This window comes from Polistes fuscatus, unplaced genomic scaffold, assembly GCF_010416935.1.
Source record: "Polistes fuscatus isolate 324 unplaced genomic scaffold, CU_Pfus_HIC Scaffold13, whole genome shotgun sequence".
NCBI lineage: Eukaryota > Metazoa > Arthropoda > Insecta > Hymenoptera > Vespidae > Polistes > Polistes fuscatus.
The window spans coordinates 344,451-372,106 of NW_025113031.1; the positions used below are offsets into that span (position 1 = coordinate 344,451).

Sequence of the window (27,656 nt, forward strand, 5' to 3'; positions counted from 1 at the left end):
GTATACCGACACGAGTGCTACTAGGGCATGGTCAACTCGACGACATCCAAAAGAAAAGAAGCCGAGCGTAGATACGAGCAAGAGTAGGATGGTAAGATCGGAAGGGCAGGAGGAGGGAGAAGCGCGGGACACTCTTCGAGCACACAAATGGTGTATTCATGTGCGAAGCATTTGTCCCTTCCTGGATTATCGTAGGTGATCGAGAGGGAAGGCATCTGGTCGAACACGATCCTCCAGACTCAAGAATAGAAAAACCATCCTCTATCTCCTGTCATAACGATTATCTTCCCCCTTTCCTTTAACCCCTTAACCACCACCCACGTACAAGCAGATCTGTTTTTCAAAGCAAGCGTTAAGTCATCATCGTTCTTGTCTTGTCTATTCAGATGCGAACCATATGATCGAGAATTTTTGTATAAATGCTACGCGTTATATTGAATTTGATTGAAATGAGATATCGGAAATAATTCAAATAACGAACGATCGCGTTCGTTATATCGTTTTATCCATAGATAAAGTAAAATATATTTTTCGTTGCAACCGATATAAATCACCTTTCGTGTTTTTATTATTCAAATGAGAATTATGATAGACAAACTCCTTAGCAGATGCTTTTCATATTTTAAAATAATACGAAAGTAATTTAATTAAGATATTAGAAATGAGAGATCGTTGAAAATTTCTTAAGTTTCAAACTAAAGTACTTTGTATCGAGAGATAGAGAAAAGCCCTTGGAGCGTTTACTTTTGTTCAAAAAGCCTGGAGCCTTGTATAGCCGGCTTCCAAACGTACAGAGCACCACTCGGAGAAAATGTACTAGGGTCGATCTCTCTCACTCTCTCTCTCTCTTTCTCTCTCTCTTTATCTATCTCTTTTTCTCTTACTCAGCTGAAGCGTACTCGTCGAGAAATACTGGGAATAACGAGGAAAGTTGCGTGAAACAAGCGAATGATTTCGATCGTCCTTTTCATTCCGCTCGAGCGTATTACTCCTACTGAAATTCTCTATTTCCGAGTAGTATACTCCCCCGCCGTTAACAAAATGATCTAGCTTATATTATTAGTAGATCAAGAAAAATCAAAATTTGAAAGCGGGCGAAAAAAAAAGTAGGTAGGAAACGAGGAAGGAATACGATTTTCTTGTCGCCTCGTTTGCCAACCCCATCGGGTATAACAAATTATAACAAGAGAGATAAAGATAGAGAGAGAGAGAGAGAGAGAAAAAAAAAGAACGATAGAAGAGTACGAAGTTGAAATGGTAGCGGGGGTGTAGAAGGACGAGGAGTCTAGACAAGACCGAAATATACACGTTTGATGCGAGATACAATAAAACTCGAGTTTCTCTCTCTCTGTCTCTCTCTCTCTGTCTCTTTGCTTTAAACATACTTATGAGAGAGAAAGATAGAAACAAAGGCTCGGTCAAACCTCGTGGATATCTCATGCACGGATTGGAACGAGATCAACGCGACGTTTTGGCAAAGTTCCGAGACCGGCTGACTCCGGGCCACTTTTCGCGTGCGAGAGAACCTTTTTGTTTACAAAATAGACATTGCCGAATAGAGAAAGCACGCGAACGAGCGAAACTACGACTACTACTACTACTATTACTACTACTAGGGGCGGCGTTGCGCGTTACTTCCATGTGATTAAGCCTCTTTTGCTCCGCTTTTGCGATCTTCCATAGCTGGCTGACTCCTGCGATCGCGATGATGCGATCTCGTCTCGCGTACGTGCCGTTCGTTTTTAAACGTCGATCCTCGTACAAACGATTTTCACCGCTACGAGAGATAAGAGGTACTTTGATGTTCGTTTCGTCGTTGATTCTTTTTTTCTTACTTTTGTTTTTCTCTTCCACGACCGCGTCGTACATCCGTAAAATCCATTCGAGCAATCGAAATAAGAGACAAAAATCCCCGTGGACGAGCTATTTCATTCGTTCGACGATTACCATTCGGATGCGTTCAGTTTTTTCAAACCTAATCATTGACGATAATTCTTTTGTTTTTTTTCCTTTCTTTTTTTTTCCCAACAACACTCGCACGTATAGAACGTAATTTCTAATTAACGCTTGACTCGAGATATAAACGCACGGATAAGTACACTCCGATGTAAAAGCTCGTTATTTCCGAGTAGCCCTCCTCCGCCCCCTTTCCCCATAACCATTTAAAATCTTGGTCCTTTAATGCAATTTATATAAATACAAGGAAATAAAAGAAAAAGAAAAAGGGTACCCCGTCACGTGTAATAAACGCATTCGAGTTATCGCCAGTTATCTTTTTCCAAACGTATAATTACCGCATCGCGTGAATACGCTAACTTAACGAAACATCATTTGGTACGAGAAAACCATTAACACTTTTGATTCGCTCCATTTAATTCCCGATCGGTTTCATCATCGATTTCTATATACCTACTTTTTTTTAGCAAGAAGAAGAAGAAGAAGAAGAAGGTTCCCTCCTCGTCGATCATTTATCTTTTGGAAGTGGCGGTGGTAGCGGTGGCAGTGGGGGGGGGGGGAGATAGGTAAGATCAAACTCGCATAGTTTCCCTTTAAAAGTTAATTCGAGCGCATACATATTACATGTACGTTCTCTCTTTCTCACTCATACTCCGAGCCCGGCGACAGCAGCAAGAACAGTTGGCCATCATTAATCACGCGTTCAACAAAGTCCCCGAGCTTTTTTTTATCCACCAATGCGAGCTTTTTATAGCATCAAACAAAAAGGAAAGAGAGAAAGAGAGTGTGTGAGTAAACGAGGGAGAAAGTACTCAAAAAAAAAAAAAAGAAAAAAAAAGAAAGAGAAAGGTAGTTGAACATTTTGACAAGGATTATACTACCGAAGTAAGTTTTGGAATCGACGATAATTGAAGTTAAGGTTTTTAACGGATGAATGAGAGACACTGTTTATCGTGAAAGAAGTTGGGAGGTAAAAGGAATATAAGAAGACGGGTAGACAGGTCGGTGGGGACCTCACATGTCGCGGCCGCGGGCCAGAACGTGCAGCCTCTCCGATTCCCGCCCCGGTAGTTTGCCATGATTGAGATACATAATCGGTACTCCCCTGACTCTCCGGCATCCTCTCTTTCCCTCTCTCTATATATAAAGGACACTCCTCATCTTCACATGACTCGCTCGCGTGCTCGCTCTTCTCCTCTTCTTTTTCTCCTTTCTCCTCCTTCTTTCATTTAATTTTAACTTTAACCGATCTCCAGAAGTACCAGATTCCAGTGACATCGATTACTATGATTGTTCGACGCGAACCCATCGACAACGATTTCACGGACGAAAGTATATTAAAGCTTGTCCATTATTTCAAAGGACCAACCGCGATGAGACCGTTCGAAAAATTCAAACGTAAACGCGTGTCCACCTCTCTACTCGCTTATTTTTCTTTGAATAATTTTCAAGTATTTTATACTTTGGGCTATATCGTACATGTCAGTCAAACGTCTTAAATCTTGTCTCGTCTCTCATCAAAAATTCATAAAATTCAATTTTCGGTTGTCGAGAATATCGAATAACGATTTGAAATTATGTCGCCAATGATAAGCATCGATTGGAATCGCGATCGTTTAATCGCGAATAGATCTAACAGACAATTTCAGAATTATTTTGATTTTTCCCATTTTTCTCGTTCCGTTTCTTTTTCCTTTTCAATATCTCATATTTCTTCTGACATGAGTAGTAGTAGTAATAGTAGTAGTAGTAGTAAGCCCGCGCCAGTAGATCTTTTCCCCTTTAAATCATACTTGTCGTCCGCAGGATGAATACCAGGGTGTTCCGTGGACGAGGGAGACCTCCGGGTATGTGTCGGCGAGAAAAGGAAGAGGCGTAGTCGATCTCTCTTACAGGTTATAACTGTGATCGTGGTGCTGATCTCGTTGCTACCGTTTGCTGATGTATGTTCAAAGTAGGTGAGACAAAGACTAGGAGAAACAGGGATTAACGTAATTGAAGCGTGAATGAATAGACGGGACCGGAAGGGCGAGGGGAGGGCTGTTGGTTAACAGCAACAGCAAGAGCAGCAGCAGCAGCAGCAGCAGCAGCATCACCCGGTAGATACTACTCGTTGTAACTCGTAGCAGTCAACGTAAACACGACCATTAGCAGCCTTTATCGGATGCGGAACGAACGAGTCGCCTCGCGCGACACTGGTTTGCTTGCTGGCCGTCGTTCTCGCTTGGCATTTCAACCGATGCGCCTTCCTGCCATTGCTAAAAGATTTCACTCGTGGAATTTGTGTCGCGGGAGGTTTAATGCGTTCACCGGATGCGCGTGTGGTCCGGTACTACCATTCTCGATTTCCACGCAGTGCAAGAGGAAGCAAATAAGTAAAAGAGAGGGCTGTGCTTGGTTGGTTGCTTGCTTGCTCCGTTCGTTCGTATCGATGAGATACTCTTCTCCCATACTTCTCCTTCTCTAAAACCAATGGCGTAGAGATATAGGTTCGATCGCTTTCTCCTCTTTCTTTTTTCCTTTTATCTTTCAGCTATAAAATTTCGATCGAATTTTTCAAATTAGAACGCGGGTCAGGGACGCGCGTGCCGAATGGGGAAAATAACGTTACGTGACGGCGATGAAATCTAACGAGATTTTACGAATCGCCATGTAAGCGGGGGGAGGGGGAGGGGATGTTGAAGCTTATCCCGATTCATCGGAACTCGCCCCCCTCTCCCCTTTTCGAACGTTCTGCTCATTTTTTTTCCCTTCTTTTTGCATACTCTCGCCGATATGGAAATAGAAAGAAATACGATGTCTCTCGTTTTCCGCATTAACCGATACGATTTTACCGATTACGATTTAACCGATACCGATTTTGTTATTTTCTTTTTTCTTCAAATTCCGAGTCAACTATCTTCGATCGGATCATCGAATTGGATAAAAATATCCGATAATTTTATATCTTTTAGTTTTTCCTTTTATACAGCCAAGTGTTATCCTAACAAAACGTAATCGTTAAAACGCGACAATTTTTAATAATAGTAATAATAATGATGATAAAAAAAATGACAAGAAAATTCGGAATAAATTGAAATCGAGAAATACTAAAAGACGATTATGATCCTTTATGATAATAGAAAATAATTCTGATACTCTCGGTACTACAATCTGTTTAAAAAGATACAATAATAAAATCGTATGTGACGTTAGGGTGAAACGAAAGTTCGCGAGTTTTTTAAATTAACATTTCTAAAGTAAATTTTACAAAAAGAATGATCCATCGCGCAGTTTTATAACGCAATAAACGCACGAACTTTTGGTTAAAACTGTAATATAAGAAATTAGTATAACCAACGTTATTACGAATAGTTGGATCGAGATAATCTTGATGGGGAAGAGATGAAAGAATCGGTAGGACCACCCTAAAGAAAAAGAAAAAGAAGAAGAAGAAGAAAAAGAAGAAGCCGTTACCAACATTGTCGGTTAACTTTAAAGTTTGCTGCTTGTGCTGGTGCTGGTGCTGCTTCTACGGCAACAAACTTATATAAGGTATAAGTTATAATACGAGAAACGAATTCCAGGCCTTCTGGTTTGATTCTAAACCATAGGGGAAGGTGGAGAGGACCAGCAGTCTGCTGCCTGCTCAGCAGGAGGTTTGCAAGAATACGAGGACCGCACGCGGCGAGGTACAATGAGAAGACGTTGCAGCTTCGTCTTTCTCCCTTTTCTCCTATTATCTGTTCCCTCCTTTCCAATTGTTTCGCTCTGGTTTCCTTTCCTAGACGCCATTCGTCTGAAACCCGAGACACCGAGATATTCCCTTCTACTTAGGTTTTTTTTTTTACTTCTCAGTCAGTCCCTTTACTTTCCGTAACTTTTTTTCTTCTTTTTTTTAGTTCAAATATTCACGTAATGTTTTTTTTTTCTTATAGTCAGTCTCTATTTACCAAAGAAAATATGACAGGGGGAAGGGGGGAAGATTTTTATTCATTTCTTCAAGAAGTAGCTGTCTTTTCATTATTTATCCTAATGAGTTTGCGAGGGTTAAATTGTGAAATGTTAACCAGTTATACAATGCGATAAGATAAATCTATTTAATATTGTAATAATAACTGGTAGAAATGTTTAATAATAATCAGGGGAAAAGAGTGGAAGAAAAAGAGTACGGTCAAATAATCAAAAATTAAACGAGAAAATAAACGTTCGAGAGGGTTGAGGGAAACCCAAATTGTACCTTTGAACGAAGAAAATCTCGTCAAAATTTGTTTTAATCGTTGTGCAAAGTTTAACATGTTCAACGATGAGAAACGCTTTATATATCTCCGGTTAAAAATAATCCTGACGTTTGAAAAAATATTTGAAAAGAAAGAAAGAAAGAAAGAAAGTAGTGAAATAATTTGATGGGAAATATATTAAATGTAATATTAGTGTTCCCATTTTAGCGCAGGTACAAGTAGAAATAAAGGTGGATAAAGTAGAAGTAGAAGGATCGTAATGTCGGCACAATGGGCCGTAATGGTCCAGCAAAAGACATAAGTGGTCGAGTTATCATATTGGTCGGGTAATTTTCAGGTATACGAAGAACTTGGACTCGTGCCCGACAACGACGTCGACAATCCTTGGGTTCGTAGTCGTTCACCGTACTTCCAGAGAGAGAGAGAGAGAGAGATACTACGTTTACCCATCCAGTCCCTTCCCTGTTTTTTCTCAAAGGCCGAACCCTAACGGAATACCAGAATGGGGCGCCCACGTTCCTCTTCCTCGCCCACGTGTACGTGAAACTTCTATATCCTTCTCTTCCTTAACTTCCTATAAAAGATCTCGGGCAATCTAAATTTCATCTTTTTTTTTTTCTTCTCCTTCTTCTTCAGATTTACACACTCGACGACAATGAACTCGTTATCCCACGCCTCGTGAATTTTCGATTACACGCAAATTTACGCGTTTCGTTCGTCCTATACGTGGAAGAAGGACACGCGTATATACTTTTTTTTTCTTCTTTTTTTTTCTTATCCCTTTTTTAATTCTTTCATTATAAAACATACGATATTACTTAGGTAAATGTGAAACATTGTTAATATTATATATATGTATATATAAAATAGATCACATATGGGGTTGAAACGTTGTTTCGTTTATTAGTAGCTTTTCTACTTGCTCAGAATTTACTACAAACCATAGACTAATTAGTAGCTCTTATCTTCTTGTCGATATTACATGCCGAGAGGTATTACGCGAACATTCCACGTATGATACCTGTGTATGTACGTATGTGTGTTATACATACCAACGTTCCAAGCATTTCTACTATAGATTCCGCATCAAATGTATTTATTTTGAATAATGTATAATTAGAAAAGATAAAGATCTCTCTCTCCTCTCTCTCTCTCTCTCTTCATTTTTCTGATATTTTTTGTACATCTTTTAACATCGGACTAAAGATTTTCTTCTCCCGTAATACTTAGGTGAAAATGTTCTAGCGAAGAATGCCATGGGATGTTACATACAACCTGCAAATTCATAAACTTCTAATCTCGGTAAAAGCTTTTTAGCATTTGCCATTTTCCCTGCTAAGGTAAAGAAGAAAAAGAAGAAGAAGAAGAAGTAGAAGAAGTAGACGGCATTTTCTTTTTCCTATTTTTGTTCTTTTTTCTACAAAACGGGGCGATTTCTTTAAGGAAGATGTAGCTTTAACTAAACCCGCATCACCTTTACCATCTCTCTCTCTCTCTCTCTCTCTCTCTCTCTCTCTCTCTCTCTCTCTCTTTCTCTCACACACATATACCCAAACACGCGCACATATATACACAAATTTTTTTTCATTATTTCCAAGAATACAATAGAACTAGGTAAGAAAATATTATGCATTCGTCTCGTGCTCTTATGGTCGTACTAGAAGAACGTATCCTTTTTATTTCTTCTTTTCATGAAAAAACGAAAAGGATGGGGAAAAAAAAAATAAAGGAATCCCGTTGTCACGACGACGACGACGACGACGACGACGTTCGGATTCGACCTGTTTGCTCCGACCGAACGAATTCAAAAAGCTTCAAGGGGGGTTGAAAACTACCATAGCGGATCGCATTATCGTTTTCGTACTGGATGCAATAACAACGCAAGGCTATGCGCGTGTGCATTCCTTTGGCACATCGGATTTTATCATCTCTCTTTTCATTCTTTCGTTTCTTTCGTTTCTTTTACTCGTTGCCCCATCATAGGCTGCTTCTTTTTTTTCCCCCGTCTCATTTCTTCTTTCTTATTTCATAACAATTTTTTCTTCATTCCTTTCGGTGTTCCATTCGGTAAAAGAAGGGGCCTTATTTTTCTCCTCCTCCTCCTCCTCCTCCATGAACAACGTGAAACTCTTTGAACATTTGCCGGTCCCACTTAATGTTACACGGCCCAATTAGACGCGTCCCACTTGGAAACAGATCGTTTCTCTCGGTCGTTAAAGTCGAGACGATAGCACCGCGAGTAGAAGCGAGCAGTAGAACGACGAGAAAAATAAAAAGGAAACGAAGAAGGAAAAGAGGTGGGACGAAGACTCCAAATCGACGAAGATGGTAATCGTTATGTGGAAAGAAACAGACGAAAAGAGTTACAGGGAAAAACATGTGGAATGGAAGATGGAAGAGTTGGAGATTATGGTGAGTGGAACGAACGGAGTGGGAGGTATGAATGATACGAGGTGTGAAGTTACATGTCGGGAAGAGGAATTCACGAATGGGTGCGACGCGAAAGAGAGAGAGAGAGAGAGACAGTAATAGAGACGAAGAAGACGGAACGAATAAGAGAGTGAAACGGTGTGACGAAGGAAGTAGATAGAAGGGTGACGAGAGGGGGTGGGAGGGGGGAGGGCTGGTAAGGTGAAAGGACCCAAGAAGAAGAAGAGACAATATTTATGCGTCTGACCAGAGTTTCGTCTCGGTTTCTCGAGTTTTAGAGAGGAGTCCGACGAATGCACGAGTGCTGGTGGTAGTGGTTGGATGCGTTTATTACGAACAACGAGATAGTGTGTGTGTGTGTGTGTGTGTGTGTATGAGGAGAAATAAGAGGAAGGGGAGAGAGAGAGAGAGAGAGAGAGAGAGAGAAAGAGGATGCATGCGGTAAGGCGACCACGAGCAGCAAGTCGATGGAATATCCACACGTAGACCGCCTGCCTGTGGTTTGCCATTGTGTGCGAGAGAAGAGGATGTAGCTAAGCTTCGGTTCCCCTATCTTTGTCTCTCTCTCTCTCTCTCTATCTCTATCTATCCAACTATCTGTCTCTTTCTCTTACTTGCGGTTTACAACGACCAACGGAAGGCGAGTTAACGTGGGACCGACCGGTTAATGGGCAGGTATTTTAACACCATCTCCGCAGAACTTCTCCGACTGGACAGAAAAGACGTTTCTACGAAATTAACGGCTCCTCCAACCCCTCCTCACCTCCTTCTCTCTATTAAAAGAGAGAGAGAGAGAGAGAGAGATTCCTACTCGATTCCCTGTGGATTTCTAAATGAACTTAGCGAACCGATCTGATTTATCTCGATTAAATTCTTCTTAGAAATATCCCTATCCACCGCTGCATTCTTTTTTATCTTCATTGGCGGCTCGAACGAATTCGCATAAATCCTTATTTTCTCTTAAAATACATCGTAATTTTATTTTCCTTCCCGTTCTCCCTTTTATTATTCTTTGATTTCATTTTTATTTTTTTGTAGGTCGATTTGTTAGCTTTAGAACGATTAACGTCAAGCGTATTATAACACCGAAGGAGAGAGAGAGAGAGAGAGAGAGAAAGAGAGAGAGAGAGAAAGAGAGATTTCGAAGTTCCGGGGTGAAACCGCCGACAGATTCGAGCCATTAATAACTCAATAAGACGTCGCGAAGTTTCTACTTGCGGCATGACAAGTTCAAGAAGATGAGTTAGCGTGTAGCCGGTTAATGAGAGAAGCCACGGTAACGGTAACCTTTAAGCAATTTAGAGAAGGTGCCTGTCGTGAAATAATGAGAAAGTTATTGCAGCGGACAATCCTTCCTTTTTCTTCTATCCTTCCTTCCTTCCTTCCTTCCTTCCTTCCTTCCTGTTTTCTCCCCTTACTCTTCGTATCTAGATTCGCGCCCAGTTTGAACCTACTTTGCTGAATAAACCAGAATAAACTTTTCATTTTCGCGATAACAACTTGCTATCCTAGTTCCCATAATTGAAACGAATTTTCCGACAACTTCCGAATTTGCAAACAAACGATATTGCGTGTATGTGTGGGAGTGAGTAGGAGTGAAAGAGAGAGAGAGAGAGAGAGAGAGAGAGAAATTTAGATAACGAGCTGTTCTAATAGTTTCCAAGTACAATGCGGATCTTTATTGTAGCAAGCTTTGTACGCTTATCTACGCTCCAACTAACTCTGATATTTAATGAGACAATAGAAAGATGTTAGAGAACGTTAGGTATGAGTATATTGTATCATTTTATTATTCAAAAGAAAATTTACACGTCGATTATCTTTTGATGAGAGAAAGATGGATACAAAGAACGAAAAAGAAAGAAGAAGAAGAAGAAGATATTTTATCATCCTTCAAACGCATATTTTTATATATTATACGTCCCACTGGCAATTTTCTTTCATAAAGGTAAAATATTAAACGATGCGCTAACGTTTAAGTTAAACGTAGAGAAGAGAAAGAGAGAGAGAGAGAGAGAGAGAAAGTTTAGAAATTCGGTAAGTGTAGTTTCCAAGCTTCTATCGTTTGCGGTAAGGAACTTGCTACAAGTTGGATTGCTGGTATCAAATGGAAACAACGACCATCGAAGATCGAACTTGTTTGGTTTTCTTGGGTTTACCTAATGCCGACGGGATTGAAATCCGATTTGGTCTGCTTTTCTTCTTTTTTCTGTGTGTGTGTGTGTTTGTACGCACACACGTTTGTACACACACGTGCGCGCGTATTCGGTATTTTCATTCGGATTAAAAGAAATCGCGTAGGATCACATTTATTTAATTGTCAAATGGATGTAGAACAGTTATTCCCGATTAGTTTTAAAAGTGGAAACAATTTTTATTACACTCTCGAGAAAGAAGAAAGAAAAAAGGAATAGTAGACTAGTTTCTTTTTTTTCTTTTTCTTTTTCTTTTTTTTTTCTTTCTTTTTATTATCAGACGCGAAAACTGTCACGCGTTTTATACGACTACGTGAGAAGGGTTGTTCTCCAGAAACACTAGTCGATGATTAATGTTCCCCACTTTTCCTTCGAGGAAAGAAAAAACAAAAAAAAAACAAACGAGAGAACAATTTTTTAATTAATTTTCTCGCCATTGTTTCCTTTTCCTTGTTTCCTTTATTCTCATTCTCCTCCCGTGTTTCCTACCACGTCACAGAGAACACGCTAATAATTCTTTTATCATTTTGTTATCGGAAATTATTGATTTATCGTTCTTCCTCGAAGAAATATTCCGTGGAAAAATTTCTACGAAAAAAGATTAGCGCGTCCAATGTTAGATGCAAATGAAACTTCAATCTCGTTTCGTTCTTTGTAGTAAAACTGTCAAGCTTACTTGCATTTGCTCGCGGCCAAAAGTCTCGTGGACCCAACGAGAAGAAAATAAATAAAGAAGGGGAAGAAAAAGAATAAGAAGAGGCGCGTAAGTGAGGCACTTTAAAAATATGTCCGCCACGTTAGGAGTACTCATCGGGCATTTCTGGCTGGGCGCCACCACAGCGTTCCACGACGGATGCGTATTCCATTCGATATAAAGGGTGTATCAAAGTGAATACTTGCAATTGCTATTCTTCCTTTTCTCTCTCTCTCTCTCTCTTTCTCTTTCTCTCTCTCGTTCTCTCTCCTCCCTTTTCTTTATTTTTATTTCGCAAGATACAATTCAATTCGCGGAACGTCGAATTTAAAATTAGAAATGAGTCTTCTTAATTAACGATATCGTTGATTCGTATACGATGACACCGTACGAATGGTTACAAATGTAACGGGAGACGTCGTTCGCGTGCGTTTAATAAGGTTTTAAAAAAAGGAATAATACGAATTAATTGAAGCTATATCGTTTAGAATCGAGTCAATTTTGGAACACCCTTTACACGAATGGTGCTGCTGCTTACGAGCAAACCAAGCTTCGAGAGATGTCGACGACTAGCCTTCTAATGACTCGTGACACGTCGCGAAATAGCCTTCGCGTGCCAGACTGCATTGTATGAAAAAGAACGAAGACGGAAAGAAAGAGAGAGAGAGAGAGAGAGAGAGGGATAGCACGAAAGGGTTGTAAAAGTAATGGAATAGTGAAAAGTCCTTTAGAGAGAGAGAGAGAGAATAGTACCTTTTATGCACTGGTTATTTCAATACTAACAGCACACTGTAAGGTCAGTGTGTTTGCTCTTTCATCCTATAATCCTCTAATTTTCTCCAATTTCATTTCGAACAAAAGTTAATAAATTTCAATTACATAGTATTATTGGATTTTTTTTTTTTGAGTACGTTGATAAATTTAATATCAAATCTACGATAAATTTTCTATACGATCTCGCAATATACTCATTGTATTGGATTTCAATCGTGTTTCTTTTTCTGCACCGTATCTGACTTTTTATCTCAAGATGAAGATAATATTTGTGTTTATTAATAAAAATTGAGAAAAATTAGCCGCGTTAGATGGTAACAAAATTCGATACGATAAATGAACGCGAAATAAAAATATTAAATACAAAGTTCGAAGAAAGAAGAGTAAGAAAGTTTGGCAAATGAATTAATATTAAGTGTCGTAGTATCATAGGTAATAAAATAGATAATAGGTAAGCGTTTCCGCAGACGATTGAAGCTCCACCGCACGAACTCATAAATTATCTTAATCGTACCACTTTCCACAATGGACACATAGGAGGGCTCGGGGGAGTCACGTAGTTTGCGCGATGATCATATATGTGTTTCTCTAATCGTAAGTGGCACGCGACGAGTTAGCTAGCAGCTAGCTAGCTAGCTAGCTAGCTATTCTCCGTTCTACGTTCCGTTCTATTCCGCTTGGTTCGCTATTATACGCGATTAGGCACTTAGGAAATCGGTGCCTAGTCTGTCCTCGTGTTTCCGTGGCTTATATCATACCAACGGTAGACCGATTCAGCAACGTGCATGAACCAAACGTAATCTAGCAATGATGTCGTCCTAGGAATTCTCAACGTTCGTCTACTCTCTGTTGCTGCTGAGCTTTTGCTGACCATGGCAAACACGATCAATGTATACAATCTATTGTACCCAACTGAAGAGAGAGAGAGAGAGAGAGAGGGGTGGCAGAGTGTAAAAGGGGCTCAACAGAAACGGGAAAGGGAACGCGCCAATAGAACATCCCTGTACAATGCATACAATGAATCTCATTGTACAAATGTCCAAGTAAATACCCGGAATGTTAGGGAAATTCCTGCGTATTTCGTTTCTACGACGCTTAACAAACAATTTTCTATGCTCTACGCGCCACTTTTCTCTTTTTCGTTTGTCTTTCGAATGATGGCTGGGTAATAAAAAAAAGTCCTATCTACGAGCAATGTTAACGCACTCGTAATTGCTTTGTTTTTATTTTTCATTTGTTTTTTTTGTTTCGTTTTTATCCGAAAAATTGGTTAATTTGTTCTCCAATTCTTGTTGCGTGAAGTTCTACAAATTGTAGAATCTTTTAATCTCGTTCGATTAGAATTTCACCGAAGGAGTTACGATGTTTTAATTGATATACGTTGAGAAGTTCATTGATTTATGATCGAATCGTTTTAAAAAAGGGAGCTCCGAAAGTTTAATATGTCTCGCGATCAGCATGATTCGATTTTAAGAATAAACTATCTGGAAATAGATTGAAGTTGATGGTACAAGTAGGACATAGATAAGTAGAAAAGAAGTACGTTAAATTAAAAAGTTACTCGATTATTCCGTTAAATCGGTTCTCCTTCGATTCTCTTTTGAAATCTTTTTCTGGAGCATAAAAAAAGATACGAAAAAGATTCTCGAAGAAAACGTTCTTTGATGAAACGTAACGACGAAGAAGAACCTTCGGTAAAAACTTTAATTGATTTCGATCGTTGATATTGGAACGAACGATATGGAATGGAAAGAAAAAAAAAATCGCGATGGTGCTTAATAAAAATTCGTTTAAATTAAAAAATATGTAAAATAAATAAATCAAAGCGGTATTTTATTTCTAATTGCTTTTCTTTTTCTTTTTTTTTTCTTTTCATTTTTAAGCGGGTATGTCGTTCATTGCAGTTAGAAACAACAATGGATAGCAATTGAAAACTTAAACTAAACTCTCGATCTCGAGGATTTGAACAGCGAAAAACGCTTAAGTCGAAATCCGTGCATTTTACAAGGTATCTCGAATTCTATCGATCCTTTCGTCTACTTTTCTACGCGTCTCTGTAAACAGTTCAATCGACAAAGAGTCACAAAGCTTAATCGGCTTTTCATTCATTTACCCTTCTTTCCCTTTTTATTTTTTTTCTTTACCTTCAAATCCTTTCTCTTTTTCATTTGAATCTTTGATCAATTCATCGCGCGAATCTACACGTTTCGCGGCCAAATTAATTTCTTCCACATATATTCTAAAATAATATTTAATAACGTTAAACATTGATTAATGTAAAATATATTTATTTCAATTAAAATTCACCGTACCGAGAAGATTGATTGATTATTTGTGGTAGATTGACTTATTTCTAGTATTAATTTTGATGATCATGATTTCCTGGATTCCATCGATTATTTAAAGCAAACTTATGCAGGTGGTTATATGGTAACATCTATGACGTAATGCGAAACAGACGTATCTAATATCAGTATGACCTATAAATACGTAGTCCATTGAAATTGGAGTATTTAGTTGATTTAGCGGTATTGGAAATGTTTTCTCCTTGCAAATATATCGGTGCGGGTTATTCACGTGCGGAAATCGACCCGTTAACGTGATCAATTCAATTAGATTTATAAATTTCCTAAAACTCCTCTTATAGAAAGAAAAAAAAGTAACTAAAAATAGGAAAAGGAAGAAAGAAACTGCAAACATTTTTCAAGATGAATTACAACGACCGATCGAAATTTTATCACGGAACGTACGTTTTATCCTAACGTACGGTATTATTTTTTTCTTTTAACTTGTTTTTGGTTAAAAATAGAAGAAAAAAAAAAAAAAGAAAAGGGATCCCTCGAACCAATTTTGTCGCGTATCCGAATCCAGTTTTTTATCGGCACGGCAATCACGAACGTGGGATTCCAATATTTCCAAGCTATTGCTTTCATCCATCGTGTGTTTGCCAGGATAAATACTGCACTAGGAGAATCTGCAATGTTCAATGCGACGATAATCGTTCCTGCTCATCGGACAGCTATCGTTTTGTTGAACAGTCGATGTTCCTACTTGAACCTACTATAACCCAGTCTAATCAAGTACGATAAATCCGATCTTCCCCACTTCAATCGTCTTTCTCCGCAAAACAGTTCGAAAGGAAAAGAAGAAATAAAAAATAAAAAAAGAAAAAAGGAAAAAGAAAATAAAGCAATTAAATGAAATCCTATCACGCTCGTTCGTAACAAAATTCGAACGAAGGATAAAAAGTAAAAGGTGTGTGTGTGTGTGTGTGTTCGATCAATCCCTTGATCTTGTCTCGATCTTGTTCGAACGAGGATACTTTATCTGATTTTCTGTGCGAGTTCTTTTTCAAATTTTATTTATTCAACAGTCAAACTCGAAAGAGTTCTTTTAATCGTTTTCAATCGTAATAACGATTACAACGCAGTTATATATATATATATATATAAACTGTAATTTAAATCACCCCGGCCAGGAAATGCGTTAGTTCGACGAGATTCGAAAAGTAAAGTGAGAGAAAATAAATCACGTCATTTGCGGATGCGATAAGTATAAATCTGTTAGGAAATACCGGTAGGATCGGGTTGAATCTCGATTAAAAAAACGGTCCATAGAGAGAGAGAGAGAGAGAGAGAGAGAGAGAGAGAATATATCGAACCGTTCCGATTATGCACGTTTCACCGAGTGGTACTTCCACGTCGTTTCACTTGGTTTTTTCGCTCGTCCGACGTCCGAGCGAACATATTTTTTGAAATTTACACAAAAACACGTATACACGTTGACGACTACGTATACACAAACACACACACACATATCAAGAAATTCTCGTACTCGCGAGAAGAGCAATAGAAGGAAAAAAATCGTCGACTGTATACCCAGCACCACCCCCCATTCACCCGTTCGCATTCGCGTTCCGTTTGTTTTGTTTTTTTTTCTTTTTTCGACGAACATGCTGAAAACGAGATACCGAAAGAGATCTAAAGATATATATAGCAAATAGCATCGCAGGACATTCTGCTTTGTAGAAGTGTTTGGTTGTTTAGACCATTGAAAAAGGCCATCGAAAAAAGGTGCTTCCTCATCCTGTTGACGTAGCACTAGACACCGAAGTACCTCGAGGACAATCGACCATTGCTATCTTCTATGTGTATCTGTCCTCTTCTACATTTATACATGTTTATTTACATAGTATAATAGACTTCGGTATAATGCGGTTAATATTACGCGTCACGCGTTAGATCGGATCATGGTCCGGTTATTCGATAACGTTACGCGAATGTAATCATTTAAATAACACGTTTCGATGACGCTTACGATATATTTTACTTTTTTTATACGTTTTATCTATCGAGATAATTATTATAGTTAAATGGTTTTACGATATAAGCAATATTTTTCCAATTTCAATAGGATGAATAGCTTAATTGATCATTCGTTCGAATTCATTTCATTAACGTCATTGTTTAAGTAACGGTGTTAGTTTACGAAAGAAATTAACGTTACACGGAAACGTTACCTACTTCCTTTTTCTTTTTTTTTTACTTCAACGTACAATGTGGCGAGCGAATTTCTTATTTGCAGAATAATACCACGATTTTATTATAAAATGTAGGATTTTCGTTGAATAAGAGTTTAACAATAAAAAAAAGGAATAATTAAGTCTTATCTTATTTTTCTCTCTCTCTCGATGTTTCTATAAAATGAAAATTATTTTCCGAATGGAAGAAATGAAAACTGGTTTTTCGCGAGAACGTTCATTTCCCGTTTTTATTCTACAGGGATATTCTTTTAACGACTATACTTAGTATAATCGCGTATTACTTCTTTTTTTTTCTTTTTTTTTTTCAATATCATCTTGGCTCGCGTCGGTTTGCGATTGCCAGAATTATAATCAACATTTTTACTGCCCCCCGCTTTTCCCCGCCGCCCATTTCGCAATATCACCCGGTCGCATCGTCGTCACTCCTGTAAAATAAAGACGTCCAAGAGACATTTGCATGATTTTCTCGGTATTCTGAAAAGCACCAGCTGCACGGATGATTCCTTCTTCCTCTTTCGTAGATGCAATTTTGCTATTTAAATTTTACCCTCTTTCGCGCGCTCGCGCGCGCTCGCGCACGTGCAAGTATAACAAAATAATACCTCGACCCGATTAGATTTTTATTTTTCTCTCAACGAGAAAATAAATTTGAAGAAAAATTCTTTCGTAGTAAATACGAATCAAAAACGATGCGCGCATGGTGTGCGCGTGTGTGCGTGCGTATTCGCTCGCGATTGAATAATAAATAATAATCAAATATTATTTATTTTATTCGCATTTCATTGCGCACAATTATGACGAGAAATTATGACGAGAATTATGACGCGAAGGATAGCATTATATCGGAAACTATTCAAAAAGTCATATGTAAAGTAAAACGTAGGAACTAGTTGTATAGAAATGTTACGAAACTTGCCACTTCTCAACATGGTCCGCCGATGCGTTAATCGTCTCGAAGTTTTCCTTTGGAAATAGAACTTTCTCTTTAAATGCGATCCGAGAGAAAAAGAAAGACTAGTCGAACGAGTTGAAGTTTAAGACGTCGACGAAAACTATTAGATATATTTCATTCCCGTAGTTACGATAAATCTAGTTTATTATATACCATTAGATATAATATTTAATTAATTCGATTACCCTTTATAACAAATTTCAGAATATTAATGATAATCTATAAGTAATCAATTTTTTGGTTGAAATCTAAAACAATGTACAACATTCAAGATTTTTTTTTTCTAATTTGTTATATTATAAATTTGTTGACAGTAATCATACAACCGCGTTATTCTTCGAGAAACAGTTTTGATTATTAAAAATATGATGCGACGAATTTAATATTAAAAATCCATAGGAATATTAATCGTTAGACATAATATTACAATTAAGAAAGAAATCAATCGTGTAAAACATTGTACTCGTACGCGATCCAACTACCAACCAACCACCCACCCAACCACCACCATTACTTCGGAGACCACAACGCGTATATCGAGAAAAGAAAAAAAAAAATAGAAAAAAAAGATATGAAATCCGTTATGCGGATATATATCGAGACGCGTAATCCGCAGGGCGCGTACGGAAAACCTAATTACGTTGGCACGGATGCACACCATCGATCCCAGACCGAAATCCAATTTAGCTTGCGTTCCTCCACGGTTTGTACGTATAATCGTGGCGACGAGTAGGTAAACTACCGGATCGCTCGCAGATTCTATCGGCAAATCCGTTATGTCCTGATTGGAATGTCCCTCGTACTTAGATGTCTGCTATACCAACACACACGCACACGCACACACACGCGTTTGCCACGCCCGTTCAACAATCTTTATGATATGTCACCCACACACACCGCGCACGCACACTTTTTATTTTCCTTTAATAATCAAAACATTTTGTGTATTTATTTTTTCCCTCTTTAATTTTGAAATTGTATATATTTTATAGTTACCTCGATTAAAGATAAATTCAAAGAGTTCTAGTAAACTAGAGTAAAGAGAAATTGATTAAATTTATAAGCGGAAATTGGAGTTACGCGTTTAACGGTAATTAATTAAGAATATCTAATGATTAAACTTGTTGGAAAATATTAATGCGCAGTGAGAGATGATTTAATATAATGTTCTTCACCGGGATATATCACATCTCGTCATATATTAGTTAATTTCGTAAACATCGTTTCGTGATCTCGCGTACGAATTTGCGAATATTCGTCGAAGAGAGAGAGAGAGGGGAGGGGGAGGGGGAGAGAAAGACAGGAAGATAGGAAAAAAGAAATAGAAAAAGAGATAGATAGAAGGAGAGAGAACGAGGATTGGTCTCTGGTAAAGTGATACATCGAAAAGTATTTGCAGATCGAAAAGTAGAGGCAAATATTTACCCTCAAGGGGGTTTGATACTAACGTTCGGTGGTAGTATCATCATCCCACCACCGTCGTCGACGTATATCACAATGAACTTTCATTATCGACTGTTTATTCAATACCCACCGCTTTTTGAATAAATACATAAATTAACTCTAACGAACACATAACGATCGTATCACTCTCGCGACTCGGGAAGCCGTTCTAAAAGCCCACATCTACTTCCTCCTCCTCCTCCACCTCCTCCTCCTCCACCACCTTCTCTTCCAGCAAGCAAGCAAGCCATCGATCGATATAACTCGACTGTTTTCCAACGAACGGGATCGATCGGATTTATCGTCTATCTACAAAGTGCGATTAATCTTGTCGAACCTTTGTCGCGAATTAATTGCGCGACGATCGATCGTATTAGCCTCCATTCTCTACGTTTAACGTGTTCTATGAGATACTACTACTACTACTACTACTATTATTGCTATTACGTTAACACTAATACTTTACGAGAAAACCCTACACGATATCCTACGTTTTAACACAGAAGAAAAGAGAAATGAACAATGTAAATAGAAAAAAAAAAAAAACAACCAAGAATATCTCAACGGAAGAACGGTTATCGAATGGAAAACAGGTAACAAAATAAAACCTGGAATCTGATAGGAATGACGCAACAAACAATTTTTCCCCTATATACATTCTCGCTAATTTTCTCTATTACTTTCTTGTTTTTTTTTTTTTTCGTACACGCATGCATGCATGCATTTCGTTGATCGCAATATGGACGCGGACACGACGCGTGAAACAACCGATTCAATTCCATTATATTTACGCGTTCCACGCGTTAAAACTCGACACATCCTTCCCCTCCCTCCGCCCCTCGTAATAACCTTCGACCTCGTCTCCTACGAATTTTCTCTTTCGAACGCGTTTCTCGCTAAGACCATGACCCGAATTTTTCTCCATTAAACTCAACGTTCCACGAAATCGTCCTTGCATCGAATGAAAAAAGAAAGAGTGGAAAGAAAAATAAGAGAAAGAGGAAACTATTGAATTTAAATTGGTTAAAAAAAAAAGAAAAGAAAAGAAAAGAATAAAAAACTATGAAGGATAAAACGATGGATGATCTTGAAAATAATAATAGTTCGATTACTTATTAGGAAGAAGTACACTTTAACCAAGGTAGAAAGTCTAATTGAGCAATTATCCTTGATAAGGCGTATTACAGGTAGCACATAGAAGGTGGTAGCAAATTCTTGGCACGTGAGACGACGTGCGTGCGGAGAAATGCTCCGGCAAACGTTCGTTTTACGGTCGAGCTTAATTGTACGACGAGGAAGAAGGTAGGATATGGCTTTCTTGTCGCGATATTATGTTCCCTCGACAACGTCGTCGTCCCACGCGTTACTTGCCTCCTTCGAAATACCTATGGAGAATTTTGCGTCTATACGCTACAGACCAAAAGCTTTCCGAATCGATTGTTCATTTCTCGAAAAATCGAATATACCGATCAATACTTTTTTTTCCCTATTTCCATCGATATTCTATTTCCAATGAGTTTCCAATGAGCGACCGAAAAAGAAAAAGAGTAAATTATAATTTATTTATACCTCTTTTCTTCCAAAGAGAAACAAGAATTTATGTTGATGGCAAGAAATGATGGGAATTCAATTGTACACCACGCTATGGTGCATAATAATTTAACATCTCTAGTCGATAAAAAATATTGCATTTTTCTTTTTTCTTACAGAAACGTTTTGTCGCAAACTTTTGGTCGGCAGGGTCTACTAGGTGCTACTAGTCCTTCTTTCTCTCATTTTATCTTTGTATTATCCTTGTTCGTTTCTTTCAACCATTTCTACACCATATCACACACACCTTCTTCCATCCCCTTCGTACCTTTTCCCTTTCTTTTCTATGCTTTTCTATTCTTTTCCTTTTCTTTTCTTTCCATCTCTTTTATTTTGTCCCTTTTCCTCTATCTTTTTTTCCTAGCAGTAAATCTCAGGGGTTACCATTAGTTCTTCCCTGGTATTGGATCCGGCGCACGAGTCGTCCCCGAAAATTCCTTCCCGTCGACGAGAAAATCTCCGGGATATTTGCGATCGTTCCCTTATATTCTTCCCTTTTTTTTTCTTTTTTTTTTCCTTTTTATTTTTTTATCTACTCTTCTTTTTCTCCTTCTTTTACTTTTATTCCTTTCCTTTTTTTTCTAAAGCATCGAAACATAAATCTTATTCGTACACGGTACGAGTCAATATTTTGACAAATTGTTCCAAACGATATATCCACCCTATGTGTGATTTAAACGATTCGAAAAAACAACGACCGTTGGTTTCTCTCTCCCTCTCTTTCTCGTTTTAAGTTTAACTCTTCCCAAACGATCGGACGTCCAACGTATTTTCCTTTTTCCTTTATTTTAACTCCCCTTCCTCCTCTTATTTATTCACTCTTTGGTTTACGTATTTTTGCAGATTTTTAGATACACGCGCACACATTTGTATTGTACCTACATATGTATATGTAAATACAAGACTTTTGATACATATATATATTTATATATCGGATAAAATATGTAATATCATATTCAGACGAAGTGCATTCGTCTGGTTTGGGTTGGAAAAATAACGAAAATGCTCCGACACAATTTTCATACGCGTCCGTGTACATTTCCTTCCAGTCTTGGAAAAGCTAGTACTCGCACACATTCTACTGCTATTACTACTACTACTACTACTACTACTACTACTATTACTTCTGACTATTACGTACGAGTCGTAGATATTTTTACGACAAAGACGAAGGAAGGATTTACCCTTCGTCGGGGTCCATGCAGATCGTTACTTTAAAAAGCGACTACAATCTGCTTGAAAGCGGGAATTTCATATGAATGCCTGATGCAATATTTTCTGCTATGCGAACTCTCTTTCCCTCTCTTTCTCTCTCTCTCTCTCTCCCTCTCATTCATTTTTTTTCTCTCTTTTTCCGCTACGAACGTACATGTTTCTAGAAATACCGAGCCGCATTTAACGTTCTTTTAAAACTCATATAAATATATATATATATATATAAATGCATTTTCAAAGAGAACGACAAACATCTTCGATAAATTGTATAATATTTTCATTTCTCGAGTGAAATATTAAATGATTACTCGTGTCGATATTTTTTCCTTTTAGAATTTATCAATTTATGATGATACTTTCGAAGAAAAATTCTGGTTAGATTAGAGACGTACGACGTTGTAAATTTGAACCAAGCTAACCGATCGTAAATCAAATCTAAGGAACGAAGTAATAACGTAATTAGGAAGAAGGAAGGAAACGCGTTTTTCCTTTTCTTATCTCTTGTCACTCTTAAACATCCTTTTGCGATCTCATGAGAAAATTCTTTTCGAATTTATCTCGTCCGGAAAATAAAATTATTAAAATAGGTGTCTTAGGAAATTTGGACGGGTTAAAAATTCTTTTCGAACGTTATTTTGATCTTGTTGTAGGTTTCGTCCCTTTCATTGGGACTTCATCGGCAACTGAAATTTTTATTATGAATTATTGATATACATTATATAAAAAATTAAAAAAGAGAGTTATTTAAGGGGTTATACGCAGTTAGAATTTTAAAAAAATCGATTTTTTTTTTTTTTTTCATTTTCGGAATGTACATATATTTAAGTATATTCTTTGAAAATTTCAAATCGATCCGACAAATATTCTTCACTTCGTATAAGCTGCAAACAAAAATTTTTAACTATGTGTAAACGTATCTTTGAAACTTTAAACGCGTTTTTCTCAAAACGGTATTTTCAAAGTCGGTGATCTCGATTTTTCAAAAATGGCTTAACCGATCGGTTTTAAATTTTTACACAATCTTCTTAGATATTCCTCAGGTATTAAGTATAATAAATAATTTTTAAAAAATTTATTACTATTTTTTTGTAACAATTTATAGCGAAAATTTTAGTCAAAAACAACAACTTTTTTTCAAATAAACGCCATTTTGTCAAAAATCAAAATTTTTATTATTCCTTGGTTTTAATACCTGCATTAATCTATCCTTTAAAAGAATCCACCATATTTTTTAATTTCAATAATCCAAACCGTCAAAATGAAGATCACCACCAAACGTTTTTTTTTAGAGGACGTTCAGGAAATCATCTACAGTAGCGGTGCAGATTAATATTTTTACATAATCGACGCGCTATTGTATTCTCAAAAGTTGGCTCTATTTGAATTACCATTACTTTTGTTTGAGAAATAAAAACTGTTTCTAGAAAAAATTCATGAAAATACGTCTTTTTCGAGCCTCGCAACTGCGTATAACCCCTTAATATTACCTCGATCGTTATCGTTCACGAGTTTTTATACACTTTTTCGAAGACATACATTCTTATTAATACTTGACATTTATAAAACGTTATCCTAAAACCTTTATATTACATGTAATCAAACACTACTGATTCAATCTAGACTAGTGTTTAATAGTCTAGATATCCTCAATATTATGATGACCTCTATTGCTATGTCCTATTATGATAATTAAATTTTAAAATTTCATTATAAATGTTATTTAAATTATTCGCGTCGGTTCTGTAATTTATTTTATTACTATTTGTTATGTGGTACATTTTACTTATATTTTTTCTGTACCAGTTGTCTTCTTTATCTAGAATAGTCGCTTTGTCAAATTTAAAATTATGTCCTGTTTTAAAATGATGCTCAGCTAACGCGGTGGTATTGGTTTTTTGTGCGTTAGTAGGTTTACAGTCATTCCTATGTTGGTCTAATCTTTTTTTGAGTTTCTCTTTTGTTTGTTCAATATAACACTTATCACATTCACTTGATATTTTGTACACTAAGTTCGATTGATCTAGTTTATCAACCTTGTCCTTTAGTTTCGTGTAAATAGAATTTATTTTCACTAAGTTATAAAAAACTAGTTTGACGTTAGTGTTTTTAAAACATTTATTTATTTTATTCGACAGAGCTTTAATAAAAGGGAACTTAATGATTTATTTATTATTATTCGGATCTTTTACACGATCCTTGCCTATTCTAAACTTATTAAACACCATGCGAATGAGACTCCTGACTCGAGATTAATTCTTTTCGAATTTTGCTATTATAGGATACTTCTGCCCGTTTCATCGCAATTTTCCTTCCCATCACTTCGAAGTAACATTGCTCATTTTCTCTTTCTCTTTCTATTGTGGTCTAATCTTTTTTTGAGTTTTTCTTTTGTTTGTCCTATATAACACTTATCACATTCACTTGATATTTTGTACACTAAGTTCGATTGATCTAGTTTATCAACCTTGTCCTTTAGTTTCGTGTAAATAGAATTTATTTTCACTAAATTATAAAAAACTAGTTTGACATTAGTGTTTTTAAAACATTTATTTATTTTATTCGACAGAGCTTTAATAAAAGGAAACTTAATGATTTTTTTATTATTATTCGGATCTTTTACACGATCCTTGCCTATTGTAAACTTATTAAACACCATGCGAATGAGACTCGTGACTCGAGAATAATTCTTTTCGAATTTTGCTATTATAGGATACTTCTCCCCGTTTCATCGCAATTTTCCTTCCCATCACTTCGAAGTAACATTGCTCATTTTCTCTTTCTCTTTCTATTTTGCCTATTATAAATATTTACCATGTCTTTACTCGGTCTATCGAGTGCGTGCTTGTGTGCGCGTGTGAGTTAAACGCGAGATCTATTCTATCCAGTGTACACTAGCAGTCTCTACATACCATTATTCACCTTTTACCTGGTGCCTATACGTTTTCTTTTCCAGACTTCTTTAACCCTCCGGGGCTCTTGGCTGTCTCGTTCGCTACGAAATACGTTCTTCCCTTATCTTCTCGAAACACCATACGCTTTATGGCACCGAGTTATATATCCCCGAGTAATTCTCTTTTCATTATTACAATCATATTCTCTACGTTTTCGTTTACTTTATTTCCCCTATTCAACAATTATTCATTCCCTTTATATATATATTCTTAAATAAACGACCAAAATGTTTTTACTAAAGTTTTAAATAAGTCTTAACAAATTCGCATTTAATTATCTTCATCATCGTCATTGCAAGGAAAGAAATGTCGAGGAAAATAAAGAAAATAATCTTAACGATCCTTGCAAAAGAAAAGAATCCTTTTGTTTATACTTAATATTCGTAGGTCTTCTTCTTCTTCTTCTTCTTCTTCTTAAAATCTCTTTCGAACTTTCTCAAACCCTTTTTAAGTTTCTCCAGGTCGTTCTAAGATCTAACTATCCCCGAGGGACCTCGCAAGCTTTCAAAGCACCAACGTTACCCTACCCTTCCACCCTTCCATCCTTCCTTTTCTTTTTTACTTTCAGCCCTCAGCATCCATCTCTTCTATTCTCTTCTCTTTCCCACTTGCATAGTGAGTGAGTGGGTGGTGTACGTTCGTCTCTAGACATAATTCTCAATCTCGCCACACTTCAGCTACCTATTAACGAAGAGAAGGGAAGGGAAGGGAAGGGCAAGGAACCAAGGGAGGAAGGAAGGAAGGAAGGAAGGAAGGAAGGAAGGAATACCAGGATATACTCTAGGCGAGTTCCTCCAGAGAAATTAGTCCGCAGTTGTCGAGGGAAGTCTTCCGTGACTATATCGCGCGAAATTGGTTTACCCTTGCGCGACGAAGGCATCGATGCCTTAATTAAGAACCTTCGTACGACGCTTCAAATTATCGCTAAGAGACTCATAGAGATAGAGAGAGATAGAGAGAGAGAGAGAGAGAAAGAAAGGTGGGAAGAACAAAAATGGTACAAAAATTATTCAATCTATGGAATTTAAGAAATATACTATTTATACGATTAATTATTTATCGAAATATAGAAATTCATTGTAAAAAGAAATATAACAAAAATATTATAATATAATAAACATTAAACGAATGGTCAGGAGAATATTTTAATGGTCAACACAGTAAATTCGATAAAATTTTGTTGAATATTAACGATAAATATTATAATTTATACGAAAATTATGAATTACATTTAAAATATAATTTTGACGATATATAAAACACACCTACCACCACTCACTCCTCGTAACTTAAGTAAATAAATTAAAAATGAAATAAAATAAATAAATAAACGAGAAATTGGATATATCATAGTGGTCAAACCGGAGGGTCTGGGTTCGGTAGGTTTCAAGTGAATCTTTATACAGTGTATAATTTATTCGAGGTCCCTGGTACTTCCGAGAGTCGGAAAAAAGAACGTTTTACGCATGTTACGCTTCCTCCCTCTTTATTTACCCCCTTCCTCCCTCTCTTTCTCTCTCTCTCTTTCTCTCACTCAATTTGTGCCCTCCCCCATTGAAAGACCCAGCACGTCCGCTCTTTTTAATAAGCCGACGCTTTTGATGTGCTCACGCTCGCTTAGGTCCTTGCCTTCTCGCACATGTGGGGCTAACTCACCTCTCCTCTTCTGCTTTTCGATCATTCTCTCTCTTTTCATTCAACAAACCGACGGAACAAGTAGAAAAAATTCGGTAAAATCAGGAACTTCTTTGAAGGCAAACGCACACCTCAGCAAAACTCTCACTTCATCTCCCCGTTTTTTGCGTTCTCAGCAATTTTTTCTTCTCAATCCAATAGAAAAAGAAAAAGAAAAAGAAAAAAGAAAGGAGTATACGAATAAATGTTGAACGAACTAATAAAAAATAGTTATTAATAATTTATCTCAATCGTTCGTTCATATATTTCAAAACATTTTCAATACCATTCTTTGCTAAAATGCAATGAACGGTACTTGAAACGCAACTTTTTTTCTCTTCATATTTTTATTTCGATGCTAGAGGATGATTTTAATGAATTTTTGTTGAATAATTATTTGTTATTTGTTCATTTCCTATCTATTGTATTTATCCCTTCCAACGCAATGTAAAAGAGTATAATATTTTGTCAAATAATATTGTATCAACGCGATTTAATTCCTATCTTTGTATTATACAACAGAACAAACACAACGATTTTATTTATTTGTCATATATTCTAAATATAAAAAGAAAAAAAAATGCGATGTAATTCCTTTAATGTAAAATCTAATTATTATTATTATTATTATAATGAAAATGAACGAACACGAATGTTGAATAAAATTCTTCGTTAGTTTTTTCGTTATTTCAATGCGAGTGGATGATGTTAATGAATTTTTGTTGAATAATTATTTGTTATTAGTTCATTTCCTATTTATTGTATTTATCCCTTCCAACGCAATGTAAAAGAGTATAACATTTTGTCAAATAATATTGTATCAACGCGATTTAATTCCTATCTTTGTATTATACAACAGAACAAACACAAGGATCTTATTTATTTGTCATATATTCTAAATATAAAAAGAAACAAAAATGCGATGTAATTTCTTTAATGTAAAATCTAATTATTATTATTATTACTATTATTATAATGAACGAACACGAATGTTGAATAAAATTCTTCGTTAGTTTTTT

General features: G+C 36.8%; 1 protein-coding gene and 1 long non-coding RNA gene across 14 annotated transcripts in view; one reads left to right on the forward strand and one right to left on the reverse strand.

The window, feature by feature from the left end:
• Nucleotides 1-27,656, reverse strand: part of LOC122513717 (collagen alpha chain CG42342) — a 125,107-nt gene that overhangs the window by 41,716 nt on the left and 55,735 nt on the right. The window lies entirely within an intron of this gene.
• On the forward strand, nucleotides 2,457-26,810 carry LOC122513722. Its single transcript, XR_006302832.1, has 2 exons — nucleotides 2,457-2,522; nucleotides 26,718-26,810. It is a non-coding gene; the product is annotated as an uncharacterized LOC122513722 (long non-coding RNA).